This window comes from Sinocyclocheilus grahami, unplaced genomic scaffold (genome assembly GCF_001515645.1).
Source record: "Sinocyclocheilus grahami isolate Dianchi unplaced genomic scaffold, SAMN03320097.WGS_v1.1 scaffold1062.1, whole genome shotgun sequence".
Classification (NCBI taxonomy): Eukaryota; Metazoa; Chordata; class Actinopteri; order Cypriniformes; family Cyprinidae; genus Sinocyclocheilus; species Sinocyclocheilus grahami.
Window position 1 is genome coordinate 197,575 of NW_015506241.1, and position 21,360 is coordinate 218,934.

A 21,360-nucleotide genomic window follows, 5' to 3' on the forward strand; every position below is an offset into this window, starting at 1 on the left:
AAAACCTTGAAAAATTCAGTCAATTTACTTTTGATAGTTGGGAAAAAAAGCATCAAATATATGTAAATCCCAAAAATATGTAAAACCAGTTTTGGGCAAAATAATAAAATATGAGATAGCTAGAGTTAATATGAAAACAAAAACCGACTAGATTTTCTGCAGATGTATCATATACGCCAGTGTTATTTTAGTATCACTGAGATACTATTAATATTTTTTTATCCATATTTTGAAATAGTGTTTATTTGTATATTTTTCTTTTTCATTTTGATTTTAGTTAAAAGTTTTGTAAATACATTTTTCTTAAAGTCTATATAGTTTTTATTATTTTTTATTTCAGTTTTATTTTTAGTTATTAATGCAACTAGTTGAAATAATATACTGTATATATACACAAATATAAAAATATATATATAAATAAAAAATGTATTATATATAGAGAAATAAATATAAATTTTTATATATAGGCCTATACCTTGTATTTTGATTATTTTGATGTTTTCATGTGAGTTCATGTGAGTGTATACACACACATATACATACAGCTATAAATATACATAAATTATTTATAAAAAAAAAACAACAATAATAAATAAATAAAAAATGTCAAAAATATGTAATAGGTCATATAAATTGGACCAAAAAAATCACTTCAGGCACTTAAGCGCAAGCCTTAACATCAAAAGTTTTTTTTTTTTTTCTTTCTTGAAATGAGTGAAATGAGTCCACACATGCCATGTGTGCTAAAGGACATTCTGGTCTGGGCATGACGGGATGCACAAATCATGCAGATCCCAAGATGCCATGCGATGAGCTCACACGGCTTCTGTCACTTCTTTCAAAGCTCGTTTTTTTTCTGGAGGTTTTACATAATGTTAGTGTCCACAGTGGGTTCTGCCGCCTCTATCTTAGACCCAGGCTGCCGGAAGATCTACAACATCACCATTAGACTGTAAGCCAATTAATTTCATCTCTTCTCCAGCATTCAGAAATGAGAGCGCTGCCATCAGGAGCCACGACTTCTACATCTCACCACATTCCAGCATCTGCCCCCCAAAAATGCAATTACATGGCTGCAAGCATACGAGTAAGAGGAGAGAGAGAGAGCGAGAGCGAGAGCGAGGGAGAGGGAGAGGGAGAGGGAGAGAGAGAGAGAGAGAGAGGGGGGGCGCAGGGCGAGCCGATGACGTCCTGGTTTCTGCCTCTGTTAATGGGTAAGTTGTTTTCTGGCTCTCTCCATCATCTGAGAGGGAAGAGCCCGGCTCTACAGCAACTTCAAAGCAACGGACAACATTCTCTCCATTTCTGCAGCTGATTGCTGAACAACATCCATACACACACACACACACACGTCCTGCACCGCAACCTAGATTTTTAGAGCAAATATACAAATAAAAAGGCCACATCTTTCATTTTCATTTTAGTTTCTTCCCCTGAAGTCAACTTATAATGTTATTCAAGGTTTCTTGAATAACTTAATTTAGTGTCGTTTGCCAAGTTAAGCACCACTCTTGCAATTGCTCATACAGGGTTAAAATCTATATGTATTAATCGTTAACATGTTTCTCATGCTGCTCTGTTTGAGCTTCAAACACAAATGTGACCCTGGAGCACAAAACCAGTCTTAAGTCGCTGATGTATATTTGTAGCAATAGCCAAAAATACATTGTATGAGTCAAAATTATTGATTTTTCTTTTATGCCAAAAATCATTAGGACATCAAGTAAAGATCATGTTCCATGAAGATATTTTGTAAATTTCCTACTGTAAATATATTAAAAATTAATTTTTGTTTAGTTATATGCATGGCTAAGAACTTCATTTGGATAACTTTAATGGCGATTTTCTTAATATTTAGATTTTTTTTGCACCCTCAGTTTCCAGATCCGGTCAAATATTGTCCTATCCTAACAAAGCATACATCTATGGAAAGCTTATTTATTCAGCTTTCAGATGATGTATAAATCTCAATTTCGAAAAATTGACCCTTATGACTGGTTTTGTGCTCCGGGTTCACAAATGATATCTGAAATCATTTTGCTTGGTAACAAGAAGTGAACTTTTATTTTTCTAGGCGAAAAAAAAAATTACTATGGAAAGAGTCAAGTCATATCTAGAGAGAAAGCAACCACCCAAAACACCCTAGAAAAACCACAGCAACACATTTAAAAATACAACTCATATGAGTTAGGTCATTTAGTTGAGTTACGCTGCAGTAAAGCGCTTCATTGTAAGCCTACTACAGTGATTATCTCTTCAGCACAAACATCAATGCAGAATATTAATAACTATGACTGGGACTGTCATATACATAACATTATAATGAGAACACTATTATAATAAAACGCTGTGAATTTTTAGAGTTTAGTTGCCGTGTTTCGCTGCCGGATTGCGGGCATTGTGCATAATTCTACACATTCCCGCAGGTTTCATGATTATAAAGCGGGAAATTCCCAAAAATAGTTGTGCACTAGAGCATGTAACTTGAATCCAAACGTATTATCAGAGCAGATCAGTCATTTTAAAACTTTCTGTGAGACGGAATTTCACAAACAGTGTGAGTGATGGGGATTGAGTGCTATACCGCATCTTCTCCCACTCTCTAAAAATGCACAAATGGCCTAACACCCATATTATCCACGCTGAGTTTGCTCTGCAAGCGTGCTGCACGCTGCAATACAAGACTAGCACGCGTTTCGGACATAATTTTAAGTCATGCCAATTTAAACATTCAAGCTATGTTCCATAAAGTGTCAGATTGAGTTATTACATATTTGATTAAAGGGGTCATATGATGTTGCTAAAAAGAACATTATTTTGTGTATTTGGTGTAATGAAATGTGTTTATGCGGTTTAAAGTTTAAAAAACACATTATTTTCCACATACTGTACATTATTGTATGCCCCGCTATTCTGAAACGCGTCGATTTTTACAAAGCTCATTGGCCAGCTATCCAGTGCGTTGTGATTGGCCGTATACCTCAAGTGGCCCCGGCCGGAGCGACGAGCCAAAAACATTAAAACCCATTATAAACGAGGCATTTGTTGCATCCAGTGGGGACATAATTACTGATTATAATGACTTATACTGTCTTGCATCGCTCCGCGTAAACATAAAACCATGTCTGCATTTGTGATCGGAGAAACGACAAACAACAAGTGCTACTCTACACTGCCCAAAACTCGAGTTTGAACCATCAGTGGCAAATTCTTTAAATATGTAATCGTACTTACAGTCTGTGAGTCAGAACAGCCGGCATTGTAGTCTGCTCTACCAGGAACAGGAAACTCCATAAAATGTGCCGCACACATCTGAAAATTTGGGTTGAACTGTTCTGGAACTGTGTTGTAAATACAACTTAACCACTGATAAAAAAAAATTATATTTGTTAACAAAAACAATAAGGTAAAGGTAAGTATAAAGTATTATTTTTTTTAAATACTACTTGTTAAACTCCCATAAAAGAGTATAAAATGGGTCTAATGGCTCCAAATGGATCTATATAGCGATTCATTAAAAGAATCAGCTCAAAATAGTTAAAAAAGGAGTAAAAAATAAGAGGCATTTGCTCATGAATCTGACTACACTTGTTGTTTGGTATGTTTCTGATTCACTAAAAAGAATCAGTTCATAAGAATCACTTCTCGTGAATTGGACTACATTGGTTGCCTAGTATTTGGTTCATAAGAATCCTTTGTTGGTGAAATGGATTGTTTTTTATTCAATAAAAAGATTTACTTAGATTGAACTACACTGGTTGTGTCGTATATTTTTGATTCACCAAAAGAATTGGATCATAATAGTCATTTGTTTGTGAAATGGACTACACTGTGTGGTATGTTTTCAATTTAATAATAAAAAAACGGTTCATAAGTGCCATTTGTTTGTAAATTACCCTACACTACTTATCTAGTACTCACTGTTTTCTTTTACTAAAAATATTCTGTTCATAAAGATAATTTGTTTTGTGGGTTGTGCTCAATGTTTTAGAAGAATCATTTGTTCATGAATAAGACTACATTTGTTGCCTTGTGTGTTTCATAACAATCGTTTGTAAATGAATTGTAAACACTGGTTGCATAGTTTGCTTTTGATTCACTAAAAAGAATCAGTTCACAATTGTTTGTGAATTGGACTAGGTTGCCCTCAATGTTTTTGATTCACTAAAAAGAACTGGTTCTTAAGAGTAATTTAATCATGAATCCTACTAATCTAGTTGATTTGGTCGATAAGTTTGTTCTTGGGATTTTAAGAATCAATACCAGGTTTCACATGAAGATTAATCAGAAAAATCTATATTTTTTCCCACCCCTACAAATTTAATTTGCTGCCAGTGTATTGTAAATGCACCTTCAGACAGAAGATTCATGAACATCTGATGCACATTGGACAGAAAAATGTAAAGTGCTTCCTACTTTGAGAATAAACTGCTTAGTGGACTATACTAGACTAGATAGTTCTAGTCAAGACTACCTCACTCATATCTGGTCTTCCTTTAGAAGCCGAAGTTCATAAAAACCTGCAGGCCTTGCGTCTCCACGGACAGGTCAGGGTGCAGTGCTTCAGGGACGCCGTGAAGCGCCTGCCCGACAGGAGCGCCACTCTCTGGGGAGCTTAAAAGAGCTGTGAGATAGCAAATCCTTTATTTTGAAGTCTGCAGCCGGAATCCTAAAAGCAAGATTCACCCATGGTTCCCTGCTCACAAAAGAAAAGGACAGGCGCACTGCAGCCGCACACTAATAAAAGACTGAATTTAACAAACAGATGCAGGAGTTCACCTTCACAGCACTGACACCAGAGGAGACAAAATACTTCAATCAACAGCTCTCTTCCAGTGACCTCCGCGAGCCACGGTATTATTTCACACTGCCATATCCATTTCAGACACGCAGGACGCCGTGAGAGAGAATGTATTTCCCTTTGAGAGCTGACGGATAGTGTTTTTACAGGGTTCACACACACACGTCATAAATAAAAGTTTAAACATCATAACTATCAGTGCCACTCAAAAAGAAAACTAATTAAATAGCATCTCAAAGCCACCTCACTTAAAAAGTCATTTTCATCAGTTTTCCAATGTGTCTGTCTGATGGTCCATAAGATGCTTTTTTTTTTACCCTGTTACTGCATCTGTTTACCAGGTTATTCATGCACGAAACTGCCACAAAACATCTTTAGAAACAGACAGTTTTCTTTTAAATCACTTTACTTGCATATCACAACAGCTATCAGTGAGAATAAAAGGGAAAAAAAGTCATATTAAAAACAGAAAACTAATCATAAAAAGCCGTCATGTGATCAAGGAGAAAGACACAGAGACCATCTTGGCTTCTAGTTGTTATTCCACAAGCTGAAATCTTTAGTAAAATCACATGAATTTAAACAGCATGTCAAAGATAATCATTTAGAAAGTCATTTTCAGTGGGGATTTCCACCGTGTGACTCTCCGGTTCAACGAAGATCTTTTTCAACCCTGTTACTGCATCCATTTGCTGTCGTTCAAGCATAAACCACCACAAAACCTTCATAAATAGAGATAATGTTCCTTTTATCAAGTCACCTTTAAGTATGACAACAGCTACCAAGAACAGGAAAAAAAAAAGGAAAAATAAAGTAATATTAAAAACTCTTCATCTGTTCAGGTAAAGTGAAACAGTGGCATCCTTGGCTTCTAGTAGTCATTTCTACACACTGAAATCTTTAGTTAAATCACATGAATTTAAACAGCATGTCATAGATACCCATTTAGACAGTTGTTTTCATTGGGGATTTCCACCGTGTGACTCTTCAGTTCTACGTAAGATCTTTTTCAACCCTGTTACTGCATCCATTTGCTGTCGTTCAAGCATAAACCACCACAAAACCTTCATAAAAACAGACATTGTTACTTTTAAGGCACTCTTTACATATCACGGCAGCTATCAGAAGCACTTACAGAAAACTAATGGTAAAAAGCTGTCATGTGCTCGAGGAGAAAGACACTGAGGCCGTCCTGGCTTCTAGTTGCCATTCACCTCCACACGCTGCCAGTTTTATTATAATCAAATGAATACAATAGCATCTCATAAATACCCCACTTAAAAAGTCATTTTCTCCGGCTGCAACGTGTTTTGCTGTCCATCGCGGTGAGGCGTGAATGAGCAACATGTTTAATTCAGATGCAAAGCAATTTGCAGACAGCTCGTTCCCTCACACACACACTTTGCGAGGACACAAGCATCTTAAAGTCTTCTGCCAATGGGATACTAACCCACAGACTTTTTTTAAGGATTCACACACACACAGAAAAAATCCTAGCAGAGGACACACACCTCCCACTTATGACCTGGAGTTTCATTTACTGTACACGCGAGTCGTTTCTCCATATTTATCCCAGTAAATCGTGTCACATTTATTACCGCTACGCTTGCCGGCACTCTATTACAGCAAGGTCCAGATTCAGCTCTGGCAGGAGATCAGCTCGGTGATAGAGAAAGTTATTACAAAGATTTCAGGCATGGAGGCGGCCAACCCCCAGTGTGGACGGTTACGCCGGGCCGGCGTGAAGTTCAGTACCCGTACAAAAGAGCACTTTGCAGTATTGTCCAGTGTCATGGCACAAAAATGGTATTGAAGTATTTTGGTACCGAAATTCATGTGCTATGGTAATAATACTATGGTATTTTTGGAAGCACATGGTACTTCCATGATACATGTCCAAAATAACATGGAAGTTACTAATAATATGTTTGGAGTACCAATAAATATCATGGTAAATACTATGACAATTATACAGAACCACAGTATTACCATCCAATACCATCACTTTACCATGGTATCACTATGGTATCACTATGGTATTTCTTTGTACTTGTGGACGGTGCAGTGTAAACCACTGACACCAAGAAATTCCATCAAAATCCTGTTGTTTTCTGAAAATCAGAATTCAAAATGAACAGGAAGTTGAGGGAACATCAGTGTTATTGTAGATTTACCTGATAAAACACTTTTTTAAAATCTAGATGTTGGTATGTTGACAAATAGATGTTTAGACATGTCAACAAGCTGAGGTCATTGCGAGTCCTTACTGGAAGGACAAACATACAGGAAATCTATAATATCTCTCAACTTCCTGTTCTGTATGATGACTTCCTATTGGTTGACAGGAAGTTATGGTTTAACATTTTTCACATTAACAGGAGTGTGCGAATTTTAACATCTCTTTTTCCTCAAAATGAGTGTTTATTTAACTGTTAAACTATCACTTCCTGTCAACCAATAGGAAGTCATCACATAAAGAGGAAGTTGAGCGACATGGTAGTCTTCCAATAGGCCTATGTGTTGTCCTTCCACGAAAGACTCAAAAAGATTTCAGTATGCTGACAAATGGACGTTAATAACCACATTAGCACAATGCTAAAATGTGGAAATGTGAGCTATTATCAATTATTAGCTCTATTACTTATTAAATTATATTATAATTTAATTATTATATTTTTAATTATTATTAAATTATATACAATTTTGTTTAAAAAACACTAAAAGCTAAAATACAGCTTTTTAAATGCTAGTGTTATTGAATTATTAATGTTTTTCAGTTTAATTGAGTGCAAGATGACAGCAAAAGCTATTTTTATATCAAAACAGGGAAAAATAAGCAAGCACAATTAAACATCCAATAATAACAATAACAAATACTTAAAAAAAAAAATCTGGAATATTATCTAATAACCAATATGGTACCAATATACTGTGCATCCCACCCAGTCTCTGATCAGCCACGTAAAGCGCACAACATAAACCTTAAACGTGCAGAAATAAACAGAGGAAATGAGAAAATTCCAGCTAGAAAGTATGTGTGTGTGTGTGTGTGTGTGTGTCTCACACTTGACTTTGACATGAAAGTTCTGTGCCGCTGCTCTAGGCCGTCTACAGATGATTTTGGAACAGCTCAGCAATGTCCTTTTGTTTCAGCGCATAAAAACACAAACCTTTCCATTTTCATGTCCCTGAATATTGCTGATCTGAGAGGAAGCCGTTTACAGCTACAGGATCTGGATTATGTAAAGGATATAGAGCGGTGAAAAAAAAATCCTCTCAGCTTCCACTGGCAGACTGTCACTTCACAAGCACAAAAAACACACGGAGCAGGAGATTAACTGTCAGCAGACGAGCCGTTTTCAAGCTCTGGCCTCAAAACTCAACGTCCAGTGCTGTACTTTAGTAGAAAAGCTTGTCCTTGTCTTAAAACGCATTGATACCATACTTACTTCTGATTCAGACAAATTCCAAGGACCAGCAGTGATATGATGCTTTTCACTGTAAACAGTAGAGCCCGACCGATATGGGTTTTTTGAGGGCCGATGACGATACCGATATTAGGGAGTAAAAAAGGCAGATATCGATATATATCGGCCGATATTCTTTATGTGTATATTATAGTACAGTACCAGTCAAAAGTTTGGACACTTTCCCATTGGTGTGTCCAAACTTTTGACTGGTACTATATATAGAATGCAATATATACATAAACAGAATATATATACTAGGGCTGTGTATTGGCAAGAATCTGGCGATACGATACGTATCACAGGAAAGCTGTCATAAAGAACACACCACCATATGCAAACCTTAGCAATAAATAAATAATTTAACCAGAACACAGTGGGATCTGCATTTGCAATAATCAGTCCCTGTAATATTCAACATTATTGAGTCAAGGGGGGGAAATTAAAGTGCTTGCCGCATCCTTTAGTTAAATGTGTAATATGTATTTTATAAAAAGACCATATATGTTTTTAGACCCTGCTTTAAAGGTTCACATTTTAAGTTTACAATTATAACATACAATGTCATAACATTTTGATCTGAACAAAAGAATTACATCTGCTTAATATCAATGAAGAATAAAATGACTAAAGAAACAATAAAATAACACATGCTAAACATTCTCAGAACCTTTCCACTTGGATTTCACAGGTTTTTCAGTTAGTATTAATGTTCCACGTGGAATCGCCTAAACCGCGACGCAAGCACCGGCCCAACTGCACAAACTGCTCCCACCACGAGAGAATTTATTTATTTAGTTCTTTTTTAAGAACTATCAGTAATACATACTAATAGACTAAATTTGAAAAAGTTATGTTTCTTATTTTTATTTATACTTTTGTTAAAGCAGTTAGCAGCTTTCTCTCGTGGTGGGAGCGTTTTGTGCAGTTGGGCATTTATAGTTTTAACTAGGGATGCATGCACCGATACCACTTTTTCCAGTATCGGTATCGGTGCATCCCTAGTTTTAACAAAAGTATAAATAAAAATAAGAAACATAACTTTTTCAAATTTAGTCTATTAGTATGTATTACTGATAGTTCTTAAAAAAGAACTAAATAAATAAATAAATTACACAAGGAATTTACATACAACTATATACATTTTTTGTTAGTTATGCATCTTTTTTCAAAGGATATTTAATTTATTACCATTTACAATTTTAACAAAAAAATATAAATTAAATTTAACAAATGTCAGTTTTTCCAGTTTACTGTATTAATATTTATTAATTGTTCCTGATACAGTCCTGAATATTTATTATTTAAATATTTAAATAAACTATTTAGACATATAATCTACATACACGCATAACTATAATAATTTGATTGCTTTATGCATCATTTGCATCATCAGGAAATTGAATTTATTACCATTAACACTTTAACAAAAATTCTAAATTAAAATCAATAAATGTCAGTTTTTCCAATTTATTGTATTACTATTTATTGCTCCTGATTTATCTTTGATTTAGTTCCTATTTTCCATATTCATATTTCCATATTTTTCGAATGAAATTTCAATTGATCACCATTTACAGATTCATAAAGCAACGATAAGAAGATAAACTGATAAGTACATTTATTCCACACTACTTTATTTATACCACTCCATTTATTACAAACCAGTAGTGGCTAAAACCCTACAGCGAACTTTACAACCAGAGATAAATAAAACATATCAGAGCTAGAATATTATAGAGGCTTAAATATGGGCTTTTTTTTTTTTTTTAAATGGACCACCTGGAAACGGCCCCACAACACTCTTCCAATTGTGTTGGTGATTTTTGGCCATGTAAACCCCACTCATTTTATCTTCAGAGGAAGTAAAAATTGTGTTGTTATTCTCATTGTGTGTTCTTGCAAAACTGTGGACATAAAGGTGTCAGTCTCATAATCAAATTCAAGCATCTCGAATCTCTCCCCCTATTACATTTTCCTTGAGCTGCAGCAGAATCATTTTGTGAAGTGCTAAAAGCTCAGGTCAGGTCTGGATGTGAGCCGTACCATCTGCTATCAATGTGCTTCTGCAGAATTGCAGAGCTCACCACCAAAACTTTGACACTCACGTTGTTAATTCAGACGTGACAGCTTGACTGTTCCTCGTGCTTGCTAGGTATTACACAGTTTAATCGCGTCGCTCTCAAAATGACAAACCTGTCCTCACTGAAGCATCCTTCCGGCTAACGGCAAGGCGCTTAGCACACACGGCAGCTTGGAGGAGGAGGAGGAGCCAGTCGCCCACCGGTCGGATCCGGTCCTGCCGCGCCCTGGCACAGGCACTCGCGGCCCAGCCTGCCGTAACAGCTTGGATAGTCGCAGGGGGTGATGGGATACTGGAGGGCCTGGACTTCGTGTCGGGGCTGGGGGGAAGGAAAGAGGTGTTTTCATAGCTTCCGCCCTGCAGAGCGCACACAGTGGTAGACGGAAAACTGCGACAGCTCATGGGACGACCCTCGAACCGCAGAGCTAGAAGGTGTTTTCTTACAAAATTGACCGTGGTAACCTTAGTTTCGGTTAAAATGCCACACTTAAGATAGTTATTACTCGAAGCAATCATACTTGCGATCGACAATAAAACGGGCTAGAAATCCCACAGACTTGAGTGTCGGTTCTTTTGACTCGGACCAGTAAGAAACCACCTAGCAACCGTCCAGAAGACCTTGGCAACCGTGCAGTAATGTGCTAAACACTAGGGGTGCTCCGATCAGGATTTTTGAGGCTGATCACCGATCGCCGATCACAGAAAGCAGTATCTGCCGATACCGATCACCGATACCCATCTTTTTAAAGCCTTCTTTGTATCATTTATAACTATATATATAGAGATACCACAATCAGGATTTTTAGACATTTATTTAGGCCTGAATTTCATTTTTGAAAATTGGGGGAATTCCCCTCTTAGGTGTCTCTTGTGAGAGGGGAAGCAGCTTTCACACAGGAGTTTACGGAGTTTTTACTTCTAGATTTATATATTAAGTTGCTCAAGCAAGTAGCAAAACATTTAAACTACTTTTCTTACGTCAAACTTACCATTGACAGAAATAGTCAGCTCTACTGCCTTTCCTTTTGCATTTGAATCTTTATTCAGCATCTGAATTTCCTACCTCCACGAGTATCATCTATTATTGCCTTGTTTATCTAAAAGTGCTCTTTCCCTTTAAACCTAGCCAAAAAGCCATATGTGTTGACTGTGAAACACAGTAGGCTTTAATATTTAATAATAATAATATTTATGGTGTAATTACTACATTTTCGTGTCAATCCATGTTCATATTTACTGCTAAAAATGCGCTGTTAGGAAAGCTTGAGATCGTTTTTTTGAGATCGGCCTTTTTAGAGACCGCCGATCAATCATCCCAAAGCGATTATCGGCTGATAGTGATCGGTAGCCGATCAATCGGAGCACCCCTACTACAAACCACACAAAACCCCTTAGCAATCACAGTTTAACAACATAGCAGCAACTAAAACTGAAACCATGTGAATGCAATCATGTTATCGTAAATAAAAATAACTGGGAAAAGCTGGAACTAGACTAAAATATATTTTTATGACTCCAAAGCTAAACTAAACTGAAATAAAAATCACCACAAAAAAATCTAAAGTCAGAAAAAGAAATCTAGAATCTAGGGGGGAATTCTAAAATAAAATAAAAGTAACAACTGAAAACTGAAAAAAACGGACTAAATTAAAATACCAAGCTAAAATACTAGTTAAAATGTTAAGCCTTAAAATACTAAAACTAAAACCAAAAGAAAAACTAAATAAACAAACTAGAAAACAGAAAAAAACTCAAAAGAAATAAAAAAATAACAACAATGATAGACTGAAAAATGACAAAAATTTGACTAAATTAAAATATTAAGGTAAAATACTAGTTCAATTACTAAGTCCTAAAATACTAAAATCAAAATGAAAACTAGTTAAACGAACTAGAAAAAAAATTAATAAATAAAATGATTAAATGAAAACTGAAAAATTACACTAAATTAAAGACAAATTGGGGGAAAAAACAAATAAAAACTAAAAAAAAAATTATAACCCTATATGAAGGACTTTATCTCAATAAAATAGGGATAACTTAGTTAGCTAAAGCTGTCACCAACAAAAAGTGCATATCAATTTTGATCAAACAGAAATAGAAAATAGGTGAAAATATGGTTCCCATGGTAAATCGTTTGTAAAAAATGTAATAACTACTGCAATCATAAGTGCAATTAATATTCATACACAGCTAGTAGAAAATCTGTTAAATGAGGTGAGGCCAGCCGACAGTCACTGATCAGGGGTCGTAGCATGATAGAAATGGGTTCATAACACAAGAAAAATTGGATTAATTGCATTCAAAAGGTTTCGTGTCACAATTACCTTCACGGATACATTTGAAAGCACATATTACCCAGTAAACGAGGCCATTTTCACTCAGGTAACTTGAACAAACTTCAGAGTTGGTCTCCGGGCTGCAACTACAAACCATGTTTTTCATGAAGAATATCAGGCGCTGGGAAATGATTAATTTTTATAACCACGACAATGATTTGGTTTCCTTTCTCGCACTCAAATGAAGTGATAAAAACCGCTCTATTAGGCCCTGAATAAATGAGGTATGGTAATATTCGTTCTGGTTTTGCCGGGGGGCGAATCGTCATTCACCAATTAGCTGAACAGCAGGACGAGGAGCCTGCTGGGGGGGGGGGTTCACCTGTCACGAAAAAGGAGAAAACCTGAGAACGGTTTTCATTCCTGTAGGTTCGAGAGCCGCGACTGACAGCAGGGGGAAACCAGGACTGCATCAACCTCTGAGCAAAAATGATGGAGGAACAAAGAAGGGGGGGGTTACATGCTTTTAAATCTATGACACAGATTACACATGCTTGTGAAATGAAATGCTTCAGCATCTGAAGCGAAGCTTACGCCATCATACTCCTACACTACAGAACATTATGTCTATAAAACAAGAGCTTATTTAGGCCTGCTACTGTTATAGTGCATATAAACAGATTTATGTCCTACCCGGCCGCAAAACAACATTTTGATTGACAAGTAGGTCATCTGTCCACATTATAAAACAAAAATGCTGCACAATGCAACAAAATGTAGTGTTTAATATACAGTTATGTGGAGTGGAACTCTGGACCAATGAGATCCTGTTATAGTGCATATAAACAGATTTATGTCCTACCCGGCCGCAAAACAACATTTTGATTGACAAGTAGGTCATCTGTCCACATTATAAAACAAAAATGCTGCACAATGCAACAAAATGTTTTAGTGTTTAATATACAGTTATGTGGAGTGGAACTCTGGACCAATGAGATTCCGCTGTGGGCGGGGCTACACAGTGAGGTGACCTATAGAAATAGAACCCAACTGGTCAATAAAACAACCTCTTGTGGATTCTTGTGACAAAAATTCAGATTAAAATGGAAGAGATGGCATTTAAAATTGCTTTGTCACAGTGCTGGACTGGAACTACAGGAAAAAATGGGATCCTCTCAAAGAGCTTACATCAGGAAGACAAGTTTGGACCGGTTCAAGAATGCCAGAGAGACGCCAGAAAACTTTTGCAACAGTTCAAATCGGCAAACAAAAGCGAAAAGAGATGGTTGGCATAATATATCATAACCAGTTGCAGCATAGCACATTTTCCCAGCCAAGTGAGTTTTCTATCTGCACTGAAAGTGAAAATTCTGAGAGAAGCAACAAAATCACAGATTATCAGAAAATATTTGATGTTTTATTTAAGTTTAATAAAATAAATTAAATATGAAAATAGAAAAAATATTAAAAGAAAAAAGAACAAAGTTGCAAACCATAAAATGTCTTCTTGTACTTGACTACAGTGTACTAAAGTATTAAAAATACACTAACATACTGTTTAAATATTACATGAAACACTTATTTCAGTTAATTGCCAAGGCAATAATTATTTTTTAACATTTTTTATTTTAGATTAGGGTTAAGTTGAAGTACTACAATTACATGTTTAAGCTTTAGTCATTTTGTTATATGCTTTTGTTAATTTTATTATTTTTGTCATTTTGATTATTATTTTAATATTATTTATATACCATATTCTTTTTAATATTTTAATTGGCTTTTATATTTACCGTTTTAATTTACATTTTTGTTGACATTTTAGTAATTTTGCTTTGTGCTTTTGTTATTTTTAGTAGGGTTTTTTATTTTACAGGTTGAATTTTTATAATTTTTTGGTACTTCAACTTTTTTATTTCATTTAGTTGCCAAGGCAACATTTTTAATTTGTAACATTTTTTATATTTCTAATTTTAGTTTGAGTTTGAGTTGAAGAACTAAAATTCGAAAAATTTAATCTGAAATAAAAATAAATTCAAACTGCACAGAAATAAAAAACAACAACAATAATAATGACAAAAGCACTTAACAAAATTACTAAAACTAAACAAAAATGAAAACTGAAAATATTAAAGCTAATTAAAAATACAATAATGATGTATACACTATAGTAGTACTAAAGTAATACTGCTTCAGTAGTTGGCACAAACTCAGATCAACATTTATCCTTTGTCGGTTTTTCACTTTGTGCCTACTAGGACTTAAATCACTGAGAGTCGACAAATCGAAGTCAATAAATGTCATTTGCAACACATTTTGCAGAATATTAACTATAAAAAAACATGTAGGGCGAAACGTAAGAGTGGGAAAATGCATTAAGACAGTAAACAGGGTCAATTTTGATTTGATTTGCTGACATTTTAAACCCTTAAGTATGAAAAACAGCTGAGATGGTCTAAAAAGAGAAAATACTGGGTACCTTTTCTATTTCACATCCATCGTGTCATTGGTTACAAGGTGGACCGCACAGCCAGAGGTTTCTGAGATTCTTCCCCCATGTTATTTGGGGTCTGCGTCTGCGTTTTTCTAGGCCGTAGGGAAAAATAAAAGAATATAAAACTAAGAGATTGAGTGAGAGATGTGCTCTGAATGAAACAGGTCACCGTTTCTCCACACTCCTCATCCGCGCGGTTTCCCTCAGGATGTGGCAGCCAAACAATAGCAGCAAGAAATGCCTTAACGAGGAGAGAGAGAGAAACGGTGAGAAAGAGAGAGACGGAAAGAGCGACTCGGCTAATTACGGTGCACCTCATTTCTCTGACCCCCTCTCAACTTGTGTCTCCCTCACTCTCCCCGTGTTGGAGAAATGCAGCCAGAGGAGACTTTACACTGGCAGCACTCCAACAAGCCTGTGGAAATCACTCAAGCACAGTGACGGAAAGAAACTAACTAAAATTAGCACCAATACTTATCTAACTGCATTTTTTCAGTCGCTTAGATCTTTTCACAATAAATGTCACTTTTTCCCATGAGTACTAGCACCAAGAAACAGTATACCACTATTTTTTGATGCTATATATATAATTCCCACAACTTTACATCAGAGCAAACTGATGCCGTAATCAAATGCACTCTTCAAAATTCCTTGTCTCTCAAGTAGCATTGAGAAAACTGATTCATTTAGTGAATCTGTTCATTTAGATGGTTCCCTAGAACCTATTCATAAAGTGATTCACTGATTTATTCAATTACAATAACGTAAACTGGAAATTTACAACTCATTTTAGAGAATCAGTTTGTTTGGAAGAGTTCACTAGAACCTGTTCATAAAAAGTGATTCCCCAATTAATTTAATTACTACAATGATAGATATTTTTTGATTCATTATAGAGAATCAGTTTGATTTGATGGCTCACTAGAAACTGTTCATAAAAGCAGTCACGATTCATTCAAATACAGTATTGGAAACTGGACATTTACGATTCATTTTACAGAATCAGTTTGCCTGGATGGTTCACTAGAACCTGTTCATAAAAGGGGTCACAGATTCATTCAATTAAATGAATAAAAATTCTCAAAAAATGAATTTTAAAGTGGTCTGCATGAGTCAGTCAAGTTACAAGTCTGCAAAAGCAAAAAAGCAGACCGAAATTTAAATCCACTAGAAATCCTGTCATCCGTCTTAGCTCTTCTTGTATGTCCATGAGAGAAGTATTGATGCAACAAATGAGAATCAGATCAATCGGTTTCATGAATGAATCATTCAGCTGATTCATTGAAAAGAGTTGACTCAAAACAACGATTCATACACAAATCATCCTTTTGAGTTGAATCTTTTCAATGAATCAGCTGAATCATTCACTCACGATTCAGACTAATTTGCTTTTAGTTCTTGACACAGCGATTTAGTTGCAGTAGCTGCTCACTGGAACAGCCCACTACAATTTCAGATTAACAATAGTTTTTTTTGTGATAAACAGACCGGAAATTAAGTTGCCATATTGATTTAGAAGACTTCAAATATAGCAGATGATTCAAATGGACCACTTCTATCATTTTATGGTGCTTTTACTTTAATCACCATTCATTGAAGATGCTTGAAAAGCAACCAGCATAGTCTTCAACGTTTTCTTTCATCAAAGTATTTTTCCGTCATGTGCGAGCTCCAGTTTCAAACTAGCTTCCCAACATTGCCAAATCCCACACACCCCTGAATGTGTGCGTCTGGAAGACAAATGGAAAAGCTAGGTGGAAAACAAGATTCAACTCAGAGAGATAGAGAGAAATGCTGCTAAACATTAAAACAGTAAAACACATAAATGAAGCCAAAGAGAGAGAGATTCTCCAAGTTGGGGTCGGTTTCAGCCACCTATATTTTCCTCACGATTCGGCGAGTTTGCCAACTGCGAGCGTAAAATTAGCATTTCAATACCTCCAAGGGATATTCATTACAAAAGGCTGAAACCTACTATCACTTCTCATTTTTATAACCCTCTCTTTCATTCTTCTGCGCTCCGTCTCTTTGATAAGCGCGTGGAAAAGAGGGGGCATGTGGAAGAGCAGAGCTGGAAGGGAAATGTTTAGGAGAACAAGCGGCACTTTGTTGAAGAGGTGCTGCAGTTTTGCTGACTCACGTAACGATATCAGCTGACTATCAAACACAAATTGGCTGGAAAATATTATTACAATGAAACTACTGTGGAAATAAAAGTCTAAAGTGGACCGTTTCAATGAGTTTATGCCATTGAGAGCTTTGAGATGAGAGTGATCTCTTGATAGAAGTTCAACGGCTGAATATCAACTGACCATTCGGATGTAAAGGGATAGTTCGCCCAAAAATTAAAATTCTGTCATCATTTATTCACCCTCATGTTGTTCCAAACCTGTATGACTTATGGTGATTTTCCACTGCGTGGTACGACTCGGCTCAGCACAGCTCAGTACGGTTTGCATTTTTACTGCAGTTCAGTACTGCTTTAGAGTGGGCGGGATTATTCACGTCATTATAGTTGTGCCACCTCTACTACAACGACTCCTAAAAAAAACGTTTTCATTCCGCGTCGCCCCATCAAGCTCTCGCTGGATCCGCTCCTCTGCTATCAACGAGAGTAACGTCTGTTCTTCCACAACAGACAACAAGACTTTTTGGTTGTTAAAAAAGGTGTGCTCGTTCAAAACAGTTGCGTTCGATCCTTCGCTGGCTGTGCAGATTTAAATCTAGCGGTTCTTTTGTGTTTGTGTCGCAAGTTCAGTGACGCAGGTGTTGACGATTCTCAATCCGTGATCAGCAGAGTTTACACGTCACGTTTTGGTAACGGTACGGTTCACTTGGAACCCCAACCGAGGTGGTACTAAAAAAAGTACCAGGTACCAGGTACTGTACCCAGTGGAAAACCCCAAAAAAGTTAACCGTACCAAGCCGTACCGTACCATGCAGTGGAAAAGCGCCATTACTTTCTTCTGTGGAACACAAAAGGAGATGTTTTGAAGAGCACTGAGGTCCAAACCACACTGACACCATTGACTTTCAATGTATGCATGAAAAAACACTGAGATATTTCTCAAAATATCTTCCTTTGAGTTCCACAGAAGAAAGGAAGAAACGACAAATGATGAAAGAATTCACTATTTTGGATAAAGTATCCATTTAAGACAACAAAGCAACTAGAAGTTCTCATTTTGAATTAATGTTGGCTATTTGAGGCAGTACATGAGCCACAGCAACCTTTGATGATTCAATAAAGTTGAGTAACGTTCAACTTTATGCAAAAAAAAAAATGTGTGTGTCCACAATAGATGCGACGCGACAGAATCAATTAAATATCACAGCCAATCAGAAGCGTGTGTGGGCGGGCTCTCTCTGGAAGCGCACTGCACTCGCTACGAAATGGATAAGTTTATAATCTAATTCATAAATATTAAACCATTTAAACATCATTAAATGTACATACCGAGTGACCGCTACCATCTTTATGGAATACACTCGTTGGTTCGCAGCGAGTTCACAGTTTTGTAACGTACATCTTTGCTTTAATTTATTTTCAAGATCTGAGGTAAACTATCTGTTGTTGCTTTCAGGCTATAAATGTCACGCAAAATGATATTTAAACTCATATTAGACACATTTAACTTTTAATAAAGCAAATAATCACCTGGACTTATCACTGTCATATAGTTTGTATGTTGTTGTTCCAGCTGCGACGTCGCAGAAATCGAAACGTGAAATTTCGCGTGTCGCCGTCGCGGCTCGTTGGGACAAAATCTCAGATTAACATGGAAAAGATACCTTTTATCTCGTGTCGAGGCGTCGCATCGCGTGTAGTTAGGACACGGAGTAATGCAGGTAGAAATGGGATTTTCAATTAAAAAAAAGGGAATTTAATCTCAACATGGGAATAGACATACTGATGCAAAAAGTGAAGAAACCCACAATTAGCGTTTCTTGTGATGCTTAGAGTAGGTGAATTTAAACTACAATTCGCCTATGGCAAAACAGTCAAGCTTTTAACAAAAGCTACACTCTAAAAAATGCTGGGTTGTATGGACTAACTGTTGGGTTAATTTTTCAATTACATTTTTAACCCAAAATTTGGGTCAGTCCATATTTGACCCAAAGATGGGTTGAAACAACCCAGCATTTTTTTTTGAGTGTACATATTAAATAAAAATGCACTTTGTGATTAAAATCTTTGTGTTTAGAACAAAAAATTAAATGAGATTTACCAGTTTTTCTGTGAAATTACGCAAACGATTTCAGTAGAAATACGCACAATTCAGAAATTTCCCATGCAGATTTCACAATGGATTCAGATCACGCAAAATTCCAAGCTGCATGGTTTTAAAGTGACTTCTGACAATAGATCATTTAACTTTTTGCCTACGAAATGACACAGAAATGTCTGAAATGTGACTGCACCTGAAGGCTGGAATACACTACACAGCTTGCAAAACTTTTAAAACACTAGGCATCATGCACTTCCGACTTTATAAAGAGTTACAGAGGAATGACTGGCCATCATACACTAAACAACTGAGGATCATACACTACCAGATTTTAAAGTTGTTCTGATCGCAACAAATTCACGCAGAAACACGTGCCTTGTTGCTAGTAGGCTTGCCGCGATAGACGGTGCTGATGGTGATACCGGTGTTAAGCCGCAACACCGGTTACGTCACTTGCCCAACCGCGGCACCGACCCCCACCGTTGTTTAGATTTTTTTATAGTAATAAAAATAATTTAGTTCAGTTAAAGAACAGACACTACAATTAAAAACTGAATGTGGCTGCTCAATGCAGCGTGCTTCCTTTTGCTAATAATGCACTTTTCTACGTTTCTACTTATTTTCAGTTTTGTATAGGCTACCTATTTAAACTTTATGTAAGTTATTTGTTATTTTATATTAGGCATAGCCTGCCCTATAGCATGGTGTATTTGTATTTGTTTTGTTAATAAAAGTTCTATGTTTTATATATAGGCTAAAGTGAGTTTGACGTTGTATTTTGTTATTGCATTCAATCAATTGACGCCGAATTGCCGCTAATTCGAAACGGTGCTTTTGCACACGCCGCGTTTGCAAGCTATTTAAAAGCGAAGGAAAGCGAGGAAAAGAGGAAACGCCAAAATCGTTGGGCCAAAATCGTGTAGTGTATTCCAGCCTTTAATTGTTAGATATTCCTACTCTGACTGTATAAGGTGGCAGTGGTGGAAAGAGTACTGAAAAAATATACTCAAGTAAAAAGTACCATTACCTTCCAAAAAATGTAGTGTGAGTAGAGTAAAAGTACCTGTTCAAAAAACTACTTGAGTAAGAGTAAAAGAGTAGCCTATTTAAAAGTACTCATGAGTAGTAAGTAGTGAGTACTGAGCTGTGGATTCTTCTCCCTCATAATAAACGCTGTACACCGCAATTGATACATTTTAAAAACGTTGTACATTCTGTAATTCACATTATCTTATTTGTCATAAAGAATGAAGAATATCTATCATCCAGCAGTTTTAATTTTGACTGCCAACTCTTTCAAATACATCAAAACAGCACGGAAACGGTATTCAGTTGAAGAAAAGATGAAAGTTATTCTTAGTACAATCATCCCCATTTAAATCTTAAAGTTTGAAAAAATTGATTTAAAATCATGTGTAAGGCCACTGAGACAGCATATGCTGTTGTTGCACATAAAATATTAATGTTTAGAACAGTGCAAATACAAACACCATTAGAAACTCATAGTTCAGCATCACACACCATGATATGGGTTACAATGAGAGGCCATTTCTCGCAATAAAGATAACTAAACTTGATAATTTATGTTACAATTTTAACATAAATGCCCATTGTTCTAGAAGGATGGCATCATGGCATCATGCCTTTTACACATTTACTCGAATTGTTATGCTGATAATACAATCTGTAAGGAAAAATTCATTAAACAGCGAAGTATTTCTGAAGAAACTTTTTCAAAGGAAAATGTATTACATCACGCGCTGGCACAGATGCAGTATATTAACGCGGCGGGTCATCAATAAGGTCAGATTGGTCCTCAATTTGTTTCCAACACACTTTTTCACAGCGTGCATCACGCGCTCAAAATCATCAAAAGTCAACAAGTTCAACAAGCAACAACGACTTATCCACGTGACTGCTGCAGAACGCACGCGAGAGAGAGAGGCTGTCTCATAAGTGAGTGAGTGGGGAATCTACTGAACGTGGCACTTGCGGGAGTTAACACTGTAC

The 21,360-nt window shown here is 36.3% G+C and overlaps 1 protein-coding gene across 1 annotated transcript in view; it reads right to left on the bottom strand.

The window, feature by feature from the left end:
* Nucleotides 1–21,360, bottom strand: part of LOC107566236 (plexin-B2-like) — a 192,573-nt gene that overhangs the window by 104,320 nt on the left and 66,893 nt on the right. The window contains exon 2 of the mRNA XM_016251624.1: nucleotides 10,465–10,670. The gene's annotated coding sequence lies outside the window, so the exon portion shown is untranslated. The remainder of the gene's footprint in view (nucleotides 1–10,464; nucleotides 10,671–21,360) is intronic.